Here is a 15,983-nt window from a genome sequence, read left to right as displayed (position 1 = left end):
CTTGGTTGAGCAAGTATATATTATGTACTAGGTACATTGAAATGTGCTATCTATATGTTACGGCTAAAGATAGGTGTGAACATAAACTTAAGATTAGCCGGCTAAACTTAAGTTTATCTTCGAAGAGGTGTTAATGCTAGTTTCTTCTATCTTTAGCCGGCTAAACTTAAGTGTAACCGCAGGCCCTTGGCTAAAAATGTAGAAGGAAATGGAAAAGGAAACAATGTAATAATGTTTACTATTTTGACACGAAATTCACGAAAACTTTATTAAAAAATAATCACTTTCATTACACATAGTACTTTTATGTACATAGGTTCATAAATTTTGAATACCTACATAGGTAGGTATTCAAAATTACAATTATTACAATAACAAATATTAATTACTTAGAACAATATCTACCTAATCATTAAAATAAAATAATAAGGTAAACCATTTGGTCATTACAAAATCTTCTGTCGTTATTTAAAATTACAAAACTGCGCACGCGTTGTCTCCCCACCGTCCCCTTAAGCCCTCCGCCGGCCTGGCGCGCCGATCGAATACATTTTTAGCCGTTTCGTTTTGGCTAATGTGCACATTAGCCGGCTAAAGATAGAATATCACGACGCAAACTAACATGTTATCGAACTTTAGCTGCTTCTCGAAGATAAACTTAAGTTTAGCCGGCTAATCTTAAGTTTATGTTCACAACCATCTTTAGCCGTAACATANTATTCATCATATTTATGAACTCTCGTACTATGTATGAGTAATTATCGACATGCCCATCAAGGCTTGGTTGAGCAAGTATATATTATGTACTAGGTACATTGAAATGTGCTATCTATACATCTTTATAACAACCGCTATTGCTCTATTTTCTCTTTAGCTACCTATCAAAGTATGAATGGTTTTCGCAGTTTTTTTGTTAATTAATACAAATATATTCGTTTTTAACAACAATATAAGTCATCATGATTCTCGTTCTCTAATAAGTTTGCCAAAAATAAAAACTAGATGAGCAATGCAGCAATAAATAAAACGAAAAAAATCAATAAAATCTTAGGTAAAAAAGTAATTAATGAACACATAAGATGTTATTGATCTAAAAAAAGGAAAGTTTCTATTTTTAGCCTTTGCCTTCATCAATCAAGCATCGGGAAGTAGGTCAAGTGCGACCTGTGTAAGATTTGATTACTTAACATTTTAATAACAAACAGGCAGCAGACCTGGCCTTTGTTTTACGGCGAAAAGTGCATTGAATTGCATGACCTACCCTGTGGGATCAGGGTAGGTTACATGGGGCTCACCAAGTCAGAAAGATCCCCTTAATAAATTGTTTATTATCCGTGGTGCATATCTTTTCATAAATGTAACTAAACCTTTGTTTGTCACCTGTCATCCGCTTTTCAACGGAGGGAAGTTGAACCTTAACTTCGAACTCCTCCTGTGTTCTTCTGATTAATTTAATTGCGGGTCCAATGACAGTTTAACTGTCCCCCGGGACAAACTTGACCTTCACTGGTTGGCTTTTTATTGGCGGTCAAGCTTGTAGATCATGGCTACACAGGAATTGCCGCGGTGGGAACGAGAGGTGGGAAATTGGGAATAAAGGGATGAGGTACACCCACTAAAAAACCGCGGTGCTCCGTCACTCGCCATAAGTGGGAGGGAACTGTGTCATGATTCCGGACAAAGCCTTCTCTACCACAGCTCAGAGCAGACCTCAGCTATGCCAACAAAAACTTTTTAAAAGTACCAACTTATGTTAACACTTTCATTGGTTGGTTTTAATTGGCTTCGGTCGGTCTTTCCGGTTCCAAGTTCAAGAAAGCCTGCTAAGTATCTACTGGTTGGGCGCCATGCAGTCAAGCTTTAATTAAGTGGTTCTGTCAAACATATCAATGGTTTAAATGATATTTGTTGGATCGTCCAGCGTCTCCTCTCTGTTCAAAGGCTGTTCGCCATTAAAATCATTCGAGGATTCAGAACGATTAGCACTGCTGCTGCAATATCTTTTGCACAGCTCACTCCGCTCCCAGCAAAAGTTGCCATGGTTGCTGACGTGGAAACCTCAAAACTCTCCGGCGTAACATANTATATAAACTATGAACAATAAGTGAAACAACACTGTGGTGAATAAAGTACTGTATAAAGTTATTTACCAAAAATAATATATTCGTGGCGGTTGAGTTCGTTTCAAATTGTGTTACCACTTGTGGGATTGTGACTCTTACTGCGCACAACTTAACTGCTACTATCGAATAAACTCGATATAACGCCCTCTACCGACGCCGAACAATATTACCTGGACATATTTTCAATAATTTATCAATTATGATTGCTATAAGCGACAGTGGTGTCATCTGTTAGAAGCCGACGGAACTAAATGCAAGAATACCACATATGCTTTGACGTGACTTCCTACTGACCACTAAATTCGACCCAACTGTTATTGAGTATCTGGAGCAGTGGCAACAGTACTGATCTAAACCCGGAGACTGGGTGTTCGAATCTCACTACCAGCAGAATTTTTGTTGTTTATATTAGTATCTCGACCATAAAAAAATATTGCAAAAATGAATGACTCCACAAATAACATTACTTTTAGACGATGTCAAATGACGAGAACTAAGTCATTGGAATGTTTGATAAATGATACTAATAATTCTCTAAGCCCTATGTCGTGTGATGAAGTCCTAGGTAGAAGCCTCGACTTGTCAACTAACATGTATCCTACCAATCTGGAGGACATGAAAGCCGATATGAATAAGCTTAAAATGAGCCTGGCAAGCACACAAAAAGAACTAGAAAGTGTAATATTGGAAAACAATGACTTAAAAAAACAAATTACATGTATGAATCAAGAATTAATGGTTCTAAAGCAACTGTGTAAAAGCCCCACTACGTCATTACGTCATAACACATCCACGGGTAGCAAAAGAAAGCCTAGACGTCGTCTGACAGAAAGTTTTCGACTATCGCCACTTAACCTTGATAAAGCTAGTTCCGACACATTTCCTGAACCTCAACAAGTAACCTCGCCCAAACTTGTTCAACACACTACAAAACCAATGAAATCCGCTGAAAAGACATCAAGAAACACACCTAGTAACGCAGGTGTTCATGAAAATAACAAAGACACACGTAGTATACACCAAACAAGAGTAAACTATTGCACGCCTGAACGAAACATTTTAATACTTGGATCACAGGGATGCGCTGGACTAACGAAAAGGTTAATCAAGTCAAGAGCTAATACACAGTACGAGAAATACAAAGTAAGAAGCTGGATGAAGCCGAACGCAACAACTGAAAACATCCTGAAAACTACAGATCATCTGCGCTTAGGTTCTAACGACAAACTTGTCCTCTGTATAGGAGAAAATGACAGTAATCCAACAAAAATGTTAATAGAGTTAAGTGTGTTTTTAAAATCGAATTCGAAACCACAAGTATTTATTTTAAGTGTATCAAACAATCGCTACCTAAATGTAAATAAATTGAATAGTCATATTAAAATGATTTGTAATAACTTCTCGAACTGTAAGTTTGTAAATGTAACATGGAAACACGACATTAATAATAATATGACCTACTCTGATATTTTATGTAATAAAATAAATCATGTAATTGACAGCAAAGATTATAATGACAAATATTTAAAATCTATGAATATGCACCGATTAAGACTAACACATTGTAATAATATTAACTCCTCTAGATCAAAAGACAAAATGCTTAAGCAAAAGACAATGTTGGACTATTTCTCAGTTTCTCAACGTGTCTTATCAACAAAAATAACTTCTAATAATAACAGGGAGAATTCCTTAAAAACAGTTCATGGGAATTACTCGGGAACAGACAGTCGAATAGCACAAAATAATCATTCCTTTCGAGAGTAAACTAACTATGTTTCATCAGAATATAAGTGGTCTAGTAAGTAAAATAGAGCTGTTGGAAGTTTGTCTCGGGGAATTTTACATGAATGGTACCTATATAGATGTTATATGTTTATGTGAGACTTTTTTAAAGTTAGGAGAGATACAAAATGTTAGACTAAAAAACTTTCAGGTTGCCTCCTCATACTGTAGAAGATCGCAAAGGCGAGGAGGAGTTTGTGTTTTATGTAGAGATTATACGGAATACAATGAGTTAACATTTCTAAAGGATATAGCGCATGAAAACGACTTTGAGTGTTGTGGAGTTTATATACCAAAATATAGACTTATAATAATATGTATATATCGTACACCAACGTCCAATATAAATATTTTTTTTGAAAAATTAGAATTTATTTTATTTAAATTTCGAAATGAAAAAAATAAAAAGATAGTTATTACAGGTGACTTCAATGTAAATCTACTCAAACAAACAAAAAACTCCGAACAACTGCAACTTATAATGCAAAACTATAATTTTCACATACACATAAATGAACCGACAAGACGAAATGCATGTTTAGATCTTTTCGTAAGTAATATTAAATCTGCTGAAGGTAAGGTTCATAAATTAGGTTTATCTGATCACGAGACTGGCCAAACCCTACAGTACTCGCTGAATAATAAAAACATTCCAGTCCAACAATGGTTCGTTTGGAAAAGAGACTATAGCAAAGAAAATGTTGACAAATTCAAAGAGTATTTAGGACAACTCACCTGGTCGGAGCTGTNTGGCTACTGGGTAACATCTCGCATTACCTCGGAGCAAAAGAATGGCTACTGGGTAACATCTCGCATTACCTCGGAGCAAAAAATGGCTACTGGTTAACATCGCGCGTTAACTTGGAGCTAAAAATGGGTCAAAGTTACGCGTCGTGTCACAACGCTTATAATAAAAATGTACGAGCACTTACACAAAATAGTTGTTACAACCAACCTTGTGTTGGGTCTAATTCTCGTCACTACACTGCACAACTTAAAATAATTACGTTTTTTGTCGGTAAAAACGTCCTGGTGACGTCACTTAAGCATTTTTCTTATACTGCGTGCGGTCGTTGCGCGTGCGCACAAAGGAATGAGACCGCTCGGACACCGAGCCCACAGCGTGGTAGGGGTGGGGTTGCCCGCTCTTTTGTTTTTTACTACTACTGCGCTGAATATTGTGTGCGGATTGGCTTGTCGTACAGGGGTACTACACGGTAAAATAAATCTCGGAGGCGAAAGTAGGATAATGCTTTATTGACTGGACTATAACTCCATAGAGTAGGTATTTCATACCTATGACGTTTTAAGCAGATAAAATAAAAGAATGTTAATTTTTTGTTTCAAATTCTCGTAAACAATTGAATAAATATTATACAGACAGAATGAAGAAAACAAAGAAAAATGCAAATGCTTCGCCAACTTTGATTAATTACAACCGTATTAACAATAGGTAATCGATTAACAATTGTATGAACAATAATCGATTAATTTCGTAATACACACGAGACTGATTGAACCGCGACATTATCATATCTGTAACTGCCAATTGTTTAATACATAAGTAGAGTAATTGTTACATAATAGAGGTACTTAATTAAAATAGAAATCGATATGCTAATTTAATTATAGCCCTTCAATCCTTCATAAATATTATTATGAATGAGAATATTATTTATCAAAGAGTTCTTGTACCACTTGTACTTTAAAAAAATATTAAACGTAAATTATTTTTATAAATAGAGAAAAAGTAACTAAAACAGTATTAAAGAGGCATTTGTAGAGCCTTTTAAATCTAGGTAAACTAATATAATTAACGCAAACGTTTGTGGGAATGGATGAAAATAATGTTTATGGTATATGTACTTATGCCCGTTTTCACCACCAATCCCTAATTTTTAAGTGATTCCTATGAAAACAAAATGCCTGATAAGTGTTACGATAACACTTAAAAATTAGGGATTGATGGTGAAAACGGGTATTAACTTACACATGTAGGCTTGAAATTAGGCAATGTTTTTGTCGAAAAGTCGCCGGGAAAAAAACTGTAATCTTATTAAATCCGGTTGTATGCCATCCTCAACATCTTTATTAATATCGTGATTTACGTGCAAATGAACAAATGTAGGTATTCTGTATTTATTTAACTCTGCAAATGCTTGGGTCAAGAATGGTCGTAAATAATGCGTAGTTTTCGCACCTGAATAGATTATTATCTAGAAAATATCTATGCAAAACAGGCAAACATTTAACAAGATGGCATCTTATTTGTTACTTTAGTATGTAAATATTGCTAATGTTGAGATGTTTGGAGCTGGTGGTACCTACTTACATCTATTTCATACGTTTTTCATCAGTTTTATTTTTATTTATGAGTTTTAAGCGTTCTAATAAACCAAAAGTAATTCAGCGAGCTATAAAATCGGTCTTAATTTCTTGGCGTAACAACCGCTCGCTATGGTTTTCAATAGTGTAAGTATATGCCGTGTAATTCTAATAGCTGATGATGATAGCATGATAAAACAAATTGATCAGATATATAATTGTCAAACCTATCTTATTCTAAGTTAACTATCAATAAACTTAACTCTACATTACATGCTATCTTCAATGTACCCCCATGGACGCCTTGTGCTCCAATATTTAAGGAACACAAACTACTCACTCTCCCCTGCCTGTACATTTTTGAACTGTGCAAGTTTGTAAAAACGTATCCAAACTTATTCATCAAGTTTGAAGACCAATATAAATTTAGCGACAGACACAAAAACAAACTAGCACACCCCAGGGTGAGAACTGCATTGTACAGTCGGAACTGTTTTGTTATGGCCACAGTCGTATTTAATAAATTACCAGCTCAACTGAGAGAGCTTAATGGAACATTATTTAATAGAAAATTATTTAATTTATTAGTTGACAAATGTTTTTACTCGGTAAAAGATTATCTGACATATAAATTCTAGTGGTTAATACCTATTGTTTTTGTCGTATGTATTCTGTGGTACTAATATGAATCTGACATTAATTAAAATTAATCTTGACTGTATTCGAATAACTGACATAAATATTTACTGACATAATCTTTATTGACATATTGTAATTCAAATAATTTATCTGCTCTTTGTTTGTAGTTGGAAAGTTCTGATTTTTTTTAACTATGCATGGGTCAATAAAAAAAAATGTAATAATCACACACTAGCTTGCTGGTGAGATAAGCTGCACTGTATAACTATTGTAACATCTACCTTGTTGTATTACCTTGTCTCGGTGAATAAATGATCTTTTATCTTTTTATCTTTATCTTTTACGAAACTACCAAAAAGACCTCTTCTTTAATCAATAAAATTATGTACCTACGTATTATGCATATTTTCGTTTCCTTATCTTCACTCTCTTTATTACGCTCTTACATAAATACAATAACATAAGACTTACTTAATTTATTCACCGGCAAATAATAAAAATAAATACGTTATTAAGTTTATTATGGCATCAAATCGATTTTAAATAAAAAACTTACTCACGTCAGACCAAATTACGTTATAAATTGAATTCTTATGCAAATAAAAAACGCGCTGAGAAAAATAAATGTTTTAAACTGTCTTCGTGTTTTGCATTTAAATAGATAAGATTTATTTTAACAAACAGGTTAAATTAAACATATTTCAAAAGTATCTTATTTTCCTGTGCAAGTTCACCCTTCGTCCTACGCAAATTTTGGTTCAAAAAAGTAAACTCAGAATCAAAACATGGTTTAAATAAATGTCTGTTCCTTCAATGAGTGGGTAACTGACTCGAACTTCCATAGGGGTCACATAAAAATTAGGAATTGATAGTGAAAACGGGCATTACGCCCGTATTCACAAACGATGCTTCCNATAACAAAAAAAAAATTTGGAAAAAGTGAAGATTTGTGGCAACACGAGTAAAAAGACCGTCACCTAGAGTAAAATTTTTTGATTTTTTTTAAATGCCCATTATTTTGAAATTATGCCACATAGATTTTTTTTTATATTTTTCTGATAACCAGCATAACTTGCCTCAACACCCAGTTCCGGCTTGACGTTACATTACGGGACACCCTGTATAATCATGCCTATTTCTGATTATATGGGGACATCGCATAGCAGCATTTCCAAGAGTTGTTGATTTGTCAATTTGATACTCTGTCAACAATGATAAATGTCAATTGTGGTTACGTTTCGGTCCACGATCGCCACTTAATAGATTTCAACAATAAAAAGTATCACCTTTAAAATTATTTTTTTAATTGAATAAAAATGCAAGCATTAATTTTTTTTATATGATAAAACTAGAATTATATATAATAGAAACTAAAAATAAACTGTTCTATGTTAAGGCTTGGTATTTCTTCTAAAGTAGGTATTTCACGCTGTCAAAATCTGCGCGCGCAATTCTTCGCCGAAAACAGCGCGTCAAAGAGCTCCCGCCACAATTTCCAGCTACACAGTATAGAAATACGCAGTTGGTTAGGTTAGGTTGACTTCCTTCCCTTCAAGCGTCACACAGTCACACTCACAACACTTTCTAATAGAAATCATATCCAAGTTATACAAATTAAAACACCTTTCAGACTTTTTGGGAATATATTCTAGAATCGAATAAATATAAAATATAACTGCAGAAGTAAACACTGTTCAAAGTGGCCGTGGCGTCNTTTAATCCTCAAGTGTCCGTTACAATCTAATTAATATTTAAGTATTCAAAAAGTAAGAGATTAATTTTGATACTTTACTGCTGTGCCCAGGAATCTGAGGCGGTTTCTGACAATGTCCTTTAGGAGCTGAGTGACAGATTTGAGTAGTGTTTCAGTATTCGGCCGTAAGTCTGCTCAAGCCTGGTCCGTGAGCACGTAGAATCCCGTCCAATGACCCCAAGCTGCCCATCCTTGTCGCTCGCACGTAATTATGTTGCTGTCGCGCTCGCACACTCACTGCGGGCGCGCGTCGCACAGTCGCGACAGCAATATAATTACGCGCGAGCGATAAGGATGGGTAGCTTGGGGTCATTGGACGGGATTCTACGTGCTCACGGACCAGGCTTTACTAATGAGCTTCAGTATTATTGCGGCCAAGTGCTGACAGAGTAGATTAGAACCACACCCACTCTTCCCCAGGATGTCGTAAAAGGTGTTAAGGACAAACGGACCTTCCCATCTGGCCAATTTGGGGTAGAGGCCAAATCCAAATGGTAAATCAGACAGAGTGTGCTCTTCCTATGGAAAATAAATGACCTAATGATGATGATGATGCGCTGCGTTTGATAATTTTTGATTGACTTATGCCCGTTTTCACCATCAACCCCTAATTTTTAAGTGACCCCTTGAAAATAAAATTCATGTTATGTTTTACCATATAGGGGTCAATTAAAAATTAGGGATTGATGGTGAAAACAGGCATTACGGGACAAAGAGCGTCCACAACAGTTCTCCATCGCGTTCGGTCTTGAACTTCGCGTTTGATCTCGCTTCAAGTCTTGCCGATTCTTCGCATTATGTATCTAATCTATTAACATTACAATTCTAACTTGTTTTAAGGAATACGCTGTATGGTATAACTAATTCAGACGAATATCGTTCGTTCGTTCGTTCGTTTCAGCCAAATGACGTCCACTGCTGGACAAAGGCCTCCTCCAAGGTTATCCACAATGCACGGTCCTGCGATGCCCGCATCTAGGCTCTTCCCGCGACCTTTACCAGATCGTCGGTCCACCTAGTAGGAGGCCTGCCCACGCTACGTCCTCCAGCCCGTGGTCGCCACTCAAGAACTTTTCTGCCCCAACGGACATCGTCTCTACGAGATATATGCCACTTGATTTTAGCAATTCTGCGAGCTATGTCGGTCACTTTGGTTCTCCTGCGGATCTCCTCATTTCTGATTCGATCACGCAGGGAAACTCCAAGCATGGCCCGCTCCATCGCCCTTTGGGTGACCTGATTCAGACGAATATACAGAACTAAAACAAAATATGTATAAAAAAATGTTATAGGGTATTGTTGTACACGAGATGACAATCGCTGCCATTAAGATGAGATGAGTAACTTAGATAATCACGGTGTTATTATCATTATACCTTCCACGTGCAGTCAGTAACAAAATAGCCGCACATTCTTTGGGAAAATGAACTGTAATACCTTTGGTTAAAGTTCACGTGATACGTTTTTATATCTAGCGTGCTCTGGTAATTTTCTATCCCACCAAAAACATTCTGTAAAAACTAGCCAAGTCTCGATGGTGCTGCTTGTTTATCTCTAAAAAGTAATGAAATCTAGACAAAGTCGTGCCAAGTCTATAATGGTTCCTTACTGCGATTTCTTTATTATTATAGTTAATGTTGTGTGACTTGGCCGTTGAAGGGTGACAAAACCAGGTGCTCCATGATATCGTTGCACCAATCTGTCGCCAGAACCGCTACCCATTGACGATGGAAAATTGCCACTTGGAAAACGTTGATTCAACTATAACCAGTCAATTGTAGGTTTAATAAAGCTGTNTAAAATAGTATGAATGATTACTCCCTTATTTTATTTCTAACCCCTTAATATTACCCCGTATTTGGGTGCATACTTACAAATATTTCGAATTGAATAAATTAAGAGCATTCACAATAATTCGCCAATGTATAACAAGCCTTATGGCCTTACTATTTCGTTACTACTGTTTCGTTACGTACATTTTTTTTGAGAAATACTCAACTATTAGTTTACATTTTGTTAATATTTAACCATTAGTAGCAAAATTTAACAATTAGTTATTTTAACTATGAATCAAAAAACTGGGCCTTAGGCCCGGTTTAACCATTAACCATTGTTCGAATAACATTTTTTTCAATCAAATTTGACAGATGTCAAATGACAAGTGGTTAAATATCGGAAAAAAATGTTTTTCGAACAATGGTTAGCTTGACTTTTAGTACATTTTTTAACTATCTATTTGTTAACTAACTATGAATCAAAAAACTGGGCCTAAGTGGTTCTGTCAAACATATCAATGGTTTAAATGATAATATTTGTGACAGGTTGGTAATTAGAAGGGATGTTTGCAAGGTTGTCGAATACAACATCAGGTGTGCATGCACTCTATTTGTATGACATTATAAACGTATCTTGATATTAAAATGACATTTTGTATATCGTAAACTATTTGCGTTCTCAATTAACCATCTGGCTCTGTAACCAAATTATTGCAGTTTTCTTGCAAATTCGCACTAAGCAATAGCTGTCTTGCGGTTTCCCAAATTGCTGTGTTATCATCCTAGAACGCAACGTTATATTTTCCCTTGCGTGTTTACGCTCTATTTCTTTGCTAAGATTATGTGTTCTGCGTCTAAGGCTGGGTTGTACAATCTTAATTTGGCTTTAACAAATGTTAGAAGAATTGTTAGAATGTTAGAAGTTTGATAATTTACATACTAGATTTGCTTTTTGCGCGCAAGTTTTGTAAGAAATTGCAACAAAATATTGCGCTAATTTTTTATTGCGCTGATTCTGCTCCATACTGATGTCTGGAGCCTTTAATGGATGGTATTGTTTGTTCACACATACAATGTCACTATTTTGTTGCAATTTCTTACAAAACTTGCGCGCAAAAAGCAAATCTACTACTACATGTCATAGTAAGTTTGGTTTATTACACTATTTTGTATCTAAAAAACATGATTTGGTCGATGGCCGCGCGAAAAAAAAAGACGCCAATTTCCGGCATTGTCTTTTGATGGTGCAACTCAGCCTAAGCATAGTTTCGCAAAGTGCTTTCTGACTGTGACATACCAGTGACAAAATTCCTAATGATACGCACGCAAGTAGTAATGTAGAACTAGGGGATAAGGTGTTTGACTACTAAATTAGATAAGTAACAATATTTAAGTATACTATTTATAAGTACCATACTTAGTAACCACCTGTTGGAATCCAGGTTCGAATTCTACTTTACTTAGGGCAAATTTTTGGTATATCCAGAATATCCGTTATAATGTTTGGTGAAAATCAGAAAAAATAATAAGTTAAAGCCACCAACCAACAAATAAATATCTAAAAAAAATCTAAAGATCCTTTTCTTTCATTTGTAAAAAGCCAGCGTCAGGTATTTAACACGAATAATTTTATGTTTGTTGACAAGTCTTGAAACATTGTTTAAGGTTAGGTACATTTACAGCATTTCAAGTCTACGAGTACGTATTTCACCTTGCACCGCACGCACCGCATTGTCAGACGAGTCAACATTATGTCACTGACCAAACTTCGCACTTCATTAAGATTTTGCATTGGCCCAAATCGGTGCCAAGTGACGATTTTGTTAGCATACATTGCCCGTGTGTTTCTTGTTTTAAAAACGCATACTTATGTGATAAGGCGATTTAAGGACAGCATACTTATCAACCCGAAAAGGGATCGTAACCGTATCAACTCGAGGCGGTCAGTATTCTTTGTATGAAACTCCATACTGCAACGCACAAATTGAACGCCTCGCCTCGCGATTGACAGCGCGCGAAAGGCGAAACGGTGTTGATCCCTTTCCATGTTGATAACGGCCGAATACTGAAACGCCATTTAAATATTTGACGGCTTCTCAAATAGTTAAGCAGCTCCTAAACTTACATTTCGCATACTCAAAACAATATCTGAGCAGTTCTCAATTTTTAAGCACGTCTCAAATTAAGTTGCACTCAAACGCCACTCAAATGAATTTTCGCATACTGAAACGCCATTCAACGCTAAGCATTACTCAAACAACTGTCAAATCTTCTTAAGCAGCTGTTAAATTTGAGAGTGCTTGCGCGGTATCTTAAATCCTATTCTTATACCTAAATCGACCTAAATAGTGGTAAATAATGTGTGTCATCGTTATCATTTCTTTTGAGCCTCGAGGAAATACCTAGATCTAATCGCTGGAACGCAATAAGGCTGAACGCTATTGAAAAATATTATTATAATGACATGCAATTCCGAGCGAGGTTCCGCGTCTCTAAAGAAACGGTGTTGTTTCTGGATTCATAATTTGGAAGCTCTTTGAAACCCCTCACCAAACGCCATACAACCAGTGGACCAAATAATTATTTATAACCCTACTGTTCTACGCAACGGGAAGTTATGAAGGTTATGAACGTGTACTAGGTGATATCTTCCACATCGAACAGCCAACTGTGCATCGTACTAGTGCACAAAGTAACAACCAAAATAGCTGCTATGAAATAGAAGGGGGAGAGTGGCAAGGGACAAATGGACAAAGATTAAAGAACTTGTAGAGAGTCAAGAATTGCGCGCGGTGGAGTGCAATCTGCCGTAGGCAGCCGCAATTCCGCGCGCATCTCTCAAGATTCGGCCACAATAACCGCGAGGTTGGTATGGCCATGGGTGGTGGTGGGATTTGGCCAATTTGGGGTAGAGGCCAAATCCAAATGGTAAATCAGACAGAGTGTGCTCTTCCTATGGTGAATAAATGACCTGATGATGATGATGCGCTGCGTTTGACAATTTTTGACTGACTTATGCCCGTTTTCACCATCAACCCCTAATTTTTAAGTGACCCCTTGAAAATAAAATTCATGTTATGTTTTACCATAGGGGTCACCTAAAAATTAGGGATTGAGTGAAAACGCATTAATGTCCTATGTCCCCTATATGGGACAGAGAGCGTTCACAAGTACCTACCACAACAGTCCTCCATCGCGTTCTCATGAACTTCGCGTTTAGTCTCGCTCTAGTCTTGCCAATTTTCTTCGCATTAAGTATCTAATCTTAAGGAATACTGTATGGTGTAACTAATTCAGACGAATATACAGAACTAAAACAAGAAATGTACAAAAAAATATTGTAGGGTATTGTTGTACACGAGATGACAATCGCTGCCATTAAGATGAGTAATATAGATAATCACAGTGTTATTATCATTATAAAAAAAATACCTACCAAGTACAGCAGTAACAAAATAGCCGCACATTCTTTGGGAAAATGAACTGTAATACCTTTGGTTAAAGTTCACGTGATACGTTTTGATAACTAGCGTGCTCTGGTAATTTTCTATGATCTACGAACGTTGACAAACAATGAAAACGCAGTTTTTGTAATCGCACCCGTTGCGAAGAAAATCTGTGAAGGTCGTTAAAGGTAATTTTGTTAGTTATACATTTATAACTTGGCTAATGTCTACTTAAAATTGCATTAGGGCTACGCTAAGGCCCGTACCTATCCAAAATAAAACGATAAGCTGAGTTTAGATTCAAGCCTGTGATGATTTCAATAGTTAGATCAATCACAGGCCTGAAAGAGCGCGATGGTAGAGTTAGGTTGTACGACTCTTGCTCGGTTTTTTAATTGAAATTTTAACTTGCCGATATGAAAAGATACTTACTAAGATAGGTATTAGAAAAACACATATTCTATTCATAAGTATGATCTTTTTTTCATCGTGGCGCAGTTGGGTAAAAAAATAATTTAATGCAATTCCTATCTTTAGTGGATGGATACATACCACCATAATATATGTATGGTATGAACCGTCGTCAATCAATCTTATTAGACTCTTATTCTTGTATGTCGTTATACTGGTGATTACCACCTCAATCTACAATTTCCACTGACAGATTCATGGTCATGGTCTTTGCACCGTCTTTCTTAACTGTTGCCATGCCATCGAGAAGCTTCCATCAGGCTAAGGTATCAATCAACCGGGTCCATCCAAGTAAGAGTACGAAGCGCAGCGGTCGGTGTCGCAAGCAGCGGAACACGATTTCTATTGCTTCCATCCACGTCTATCGTCTATCAGTTGCGAGACTTCTTGGCATCTACGAAACAGCGTTGATTCAGTTTAGGTCTTTTTTGTGTGTTTTTGCAATCTAATCACGTTTTGGGACACTTTAGAGAGGGCGATTTCCTAACTATAATTTTGTTGGTCTCACCGTCGCGTTGTAAGATTTTTGGAAGTGTTTTCATTCTAATGACGCACAATTGCGTCGCCTATCAAAATGTTTCTATAGCCTGACCAGGAANCTAGATGACGAAAATTTCTGCGTTCTGGTCTTATCCAGAGGGTCTCAAATAGGGGCCTGAAAATGCGGCGAAATGGTTCCAGTAAAGGATGGTACGGCAGTGTTTGCTTCGCGCTCGACTTGGCGGGGGCACTGCCGTGCCCCCAGATGATCTACGAACGTTGACAAACAATGAAAACGCAGTTTTTGTAATCGCCCCCGTTGCGAAGAAAATCTGTGAAGGTCGTTAAAGGTAATTTTGTTAGTTATACATTTATAACTTGGCTAATGTCTACTTAAAATTGCATTGGGGCTACGCTAAGGCCCGTACCTATCCAAAATAAAACGATAAGCAGAGTTTAAATTCAAGCCTGTGATGATTTCAATAGTTAGATCAATCACAGGCCTGAAAGAGCGCGATGGTAGAGTTAGGTTGTACAACTCTTGCTCGGTTTTTGAATTGAAGTTTTAACTTGCCGATATGAAAAGATACTTTCTAAGATAGGTATTAGAAAAACACATATTCTATTCATTAGTATGATCTTTCATTCATCATGGCGCAGTTGGGTAAAAAATTAATTTAATGCCATTCCTATCTTTAGTGGATGGACACATACCACCATATTATAATTATGGTATGAACCGTCGTCAATCGCGTGGTCTTGTATGTCGTTATACTAGTGATTACCACCTCAATCTAAAATTTCCACTGTTAGATTAATGGTCATGGTCCTTGCATCGTCTTTCTTAACTGTTGCCATGCCATCGAGAAGCTTCCATCAGGCTAAAGTATCAATTAACCGGGTCCATCCAAGTAAGAGCACGAAGCGCAGCGGTCGGTGTCGCAAGCAGCGGAACACGATTTCTACTGCTTCCACCGATCCACGTCTATCGTCTATGAGTTGCGAGACTTCTTGGCATCTACGAAACAGCGTTGATTCAGTTTAGGTCTTTTTTGTGGGTTTTTGCAATCTAATCACGTTTTGGGACACTTTAGAGAGGGCGATTTCCTAACTATAATTTTGTTGGTCTCACCGTCGCGTTGTAAGATTTTTGGAAGTGTTTCATTATAATGACACACAATCGCGT

This window comes from Ostrinia furnacalis, unplaced genomic scaffold (genome assembly GCF_004193835.3).
Source record: "Ostrinia furnacalis isolate ACB-3 unplaced genomic scaffold, ASM419383v2 OfSCF0577, whole genome shotgun sequence".
Classification (NCBI taxonomy): Eukaryota; Metazoa; Arthropoda; class Insecta; order Lepidoptera; family Crambidae; genus Ostrinia; species Ostrinia furnacalis.
The sequence above is the reverse complement of the archived record's forward strand: the minus strand, read 5'-3'. Positions refer to the sequence as shown.